Source organism: Triticum dicoccoides, unplaced genomic scaffold (genome assembly GCF_002162155.2).
Source record: "Triticum dicoccoides isolate Atlit2015 ecotype Zavitan unplaced genomic scaffold, WEW_v2.0 scaffold142729, whole genome shotgun sequence".
NCBI lineage: Eukaryota > Viridiplantae > Streptophyta > Magnoliopsida > Poales > Poaceae > Triticum > Triticum dicoccoides.
The window spans coordinates 1-3,489 of record NW_021201334.1 but is presented as its reverse complement, the minus strand read 5'-3'; the positions used below and the strand labels follow the sequence as shown (position 1 = coordinate 3,489).

Genomic DNA, 3,489 nt, shown 5'->3' with positions numbered 1-3,489 from the left:
CTATAGGGGCCCTATCGCCGACGGTTTCTGGGTCGTGTGGGAAGGACCCCCCTATCGCCCACTCTCACTTGGCGACGATTCCAAATGCTGTCGCGGAAAGGGTTAAAAACTGTTTGTTTAGGACCGACGTGCACCAGTGGAGGGAGGCAGTGGTGGCGAGGGACGCTGGGCTCTCCGGTGACAGCGAGGGAGGCAGTTGTGGCGAGGAGGCAGGGGTGTCGAGGGTGGCTCTGGTGGCATTGATGAGGTCGCGCGGCTCCGGTGGCGTCGACGGCGCGCGGCTCTAGTGGCTCCAGGGGCATCGACGTCGGCCGGAGACGGCGGTGAAGTGGGGCGAGGGATTTGGGGGAGAAGTGCTGGCCTGGGGGGAATCGCGCGGGGGTTAGGTCAAACGTAGAGTAGCGCTGGAAGTAAAAATGCGCCATTATTAAGTTAGGTACATCGCTTTTTACAAAACGCGCTACTGCTATAGCTATTTATTTTCCTTTTCATTTCTTATTTCCTTTCCCCTTTCTGTATCGGTGGTCTAAAAAACGCGCTGCTGTTCTATTATCTATAGCGACTGTCATGAACATACGCTACTACTATGCCTTTCTTTTTCCTTTTCTTTTTTCTATACATTTTATTTTTTCCTTTCTCCTTTTTCTATTTCTTTTATTTTCATTTCCTTTTCTATTTTTTCATTTTATTTTATTTTCATTAGCAGTGGCGTTTTTCACGGTAAACGCGCTGCTACAATAATCTTAGCGGTAGCGTGGTTTTTCTAAGATCGCTACTGCTATTTGTAGCCTATAAGCTTAGTAGTGGGAATTTTAGTAGTAGCGCTTTTCCCTGAAGAAGTGCTACTGCCACATCCGTATCTGTAGCACGGTTCACGTGCACGCGCTACTGCTATGAGGCACTAGCGCCCTTTTTTAACCAGCGCTATTGCTAAAGTTCTGTGGATAAAGTTTTCCCTAGTAGTGATAAGTGGGTTGTTCAAGTAAGAACAACACACTACCACTAGTCTACCCACATAATAACTTATCAAAACAGTGAACGCGAGTGTGAATCTTGATGAACTTGACTAGACAACATTCGCATGTGTCCTCTAGAACGCTTTGCTCACTATAAGAAACAGTTTCGGCTTGTCCTTTGCTATAAAAATGATTATGCCACCTTGTTGCACTATGTTACTATCGTTACTTGTTAGTTGCTACAAATTATCTTGCTATCAAACTATCTGTCACCACTATTTTATATCACCTGCAGAGAATACTTTGCTGAAAACCACTTATTGATTCCTTTTGCTCGTTGTTGAGTTCGACACTCTTACTTATCGAAAGGACTACAATTGATCCCCTATACTTGTTGGTCTTCAACAGCCCATGCTACTGACCTGTGCTGGGGGCACGGTGGGGAGCACTTAGTAGTAGTGTCGTTTATCTATGCCCGCGCTGCTACTATTGTCTACCGATAGCGCGCTGTTTTTATCCGCACTACTACTAAGTAGCAGTAGGGCTGCCTTACTAACCCGCAGCACTACTAAGTGGTTGCCTATAGGGGTTTTCGTAGCAGTGCTACCTCCGCCACTGCCTCCAACATGCCACAACGCAAAGGAGCTGTCGATGTCGCACACACTTCCTTAGGTTCAGGCGATATTCAAGTCGCTTCCTCCCAACGAGATGCTATAGGAGCTGAGCCAGCCAACTCCTGCTCCGGCTGCTCCTCCATCCAATGTGGTGCACTTAAGCTCCATTTATGACCATTAGGCCGTTGTCGCCATCTCGGATGACGATGTGCAGGCGAGGAATCGGGCGCACCTTTTAGTTTTAGTTAGATTTAATTTTGTGATTTCAATACTGTTGTTCAAATCTGTGTAAAATGTGGAAGCCAACTAGTTTAATATTAATGTTTGAGTAAGGTTTAGTTTAATTAATGTTTTAACTAGATTAGTGTAACATGCTGGGTTATCTGACAGTAGGTGTTTACTGACATATGGACCCACAGGACAAAGCGAGCATCAGCCACATGGCACATGACTTATATTACTGGCATCTACTGTCCATGGTGCAATACTTATAATTTGTTAGTTAGTGGCGTCGCATGCCAAACGCCACAGATGAGAGATATGCATCTGGCGTTGGGTGTGGATGTTAGTACCAACTTACCACTGCTGTTACACTAGCGGCAACGGCATCTATTGCCACTAAATACATTTTTTAAACGCCGCCAGTAGGCATTTATGCACTTGTATCTTACTAGTTTGCCTCGCATGCTACTAAGTTGTATAGTTTCTTATTGAGTTATTCTTCCATTCGCCAATATCCTTTAGATTTTAATAATCTATATCTCTGGTCTTCTATCTGTTTTGAAGAAATTGCTAAAATTATTCAATTCACATTCACCCCCTCTGGCCGATATCTTTTTTTAGGACATTGCTCTGGTCGATATCTGATCCTACAAGTTTCTACCACTAAACATACTCACCGACTAGAGAAATATATACTACTTCCTTGTGTTCTGGGCCCATCAGAAACGGGACTGCCGGTATAGTTAGGTCAATTCATTCATGTCGTATAAGGTTGGTTATTTTTAACTTATAAATCACGAGGCCATGCAAACCTAAAATTACCAGATCAATATTGCACATGACAAAATCGAATAGAACACCTAAATTTGGCAATCGTTATGTATTCTTAGATGCATGTCACTGGAAGATTTTATTATTGGATCACATCATTTGTCCATTTTTCGACATGATTGTTCAGTGCAACTCTACAAACAGATACGACACCTACAATGCCAATAGTATGGGACGGGGTTGATACACCATGAGGCTGTGAGTTCCGCTCCAAACAAATCTTTGCAGGTCCCCTGGCATTTTGACAGATTGCACTCACGGCCGATAGAAGCAGTTACATCCTTGCATGTTGTTCTTTGCGGGTGAACTCTATACTTGCATTTATCTGTAAAGAAAAACACACACCATAAAAAAAGTCCAAATTGGAAAAAAATATGAAAATATTCATGATGTTTAAGTGACAATATTATCCTACTTCGGTTGATAGGAGAACGGAACCATATATAGGGATGGGGAGATCGATTTCTTACCAATATGAATGGAATTTCCTACGTGCACAAGCACCATAAGGCAAAGAAGAATAGCTTTCCCTTCCATAAGAGAAGACACAAACATCTTACTCCTGACTCGGTCTGGGCGTATAGAAGCATTGTATCTTTATATATAGACTAATTGCTAGAGAATATTTACTCCCATCTTACTCAAAATGAGATCACAAAGATTTGGCCGTCTCACTATAATTAATTTGTAAAATATGGTTCTATCTATAAGATGGTATCCATTTCATGGATGCTATCTTTCCATCTATGCAAATATAAATTTAGAAGATATTCTTAAGTTTGTGCCATTAAATGCGGTATCATCTCAAATCTAGTATTAAATACCATATCATTTGAGTACTAGCACATTGGACATGGTATAGAGTG

General features: G+C 42.4%; 1 long non-coding RNA gene across 1 annotated transcript; it reads right to left on the bottom strand.

Annotated features, from left to right (window-relative positions):
* Window positions 1-2,673: 2,673 nt before the first annotated feature.
* LOC119343834 lies at window positions 2,674-3,190 on the bottom strand. Its single transcript, XR_005166297.1, has 2 exons — window positions 3,094-3,190; window positions 2,674-2,948 (listed from the first exon to the last, which is right to left on the bottom strand). It is a non-coding gene; the product is annotated as an uncharacterized LOC119343834 (long non-coding RNA).
* Between the last annotated feature and the right edge of the window lie 299 nt (window positions 3,191-3,489).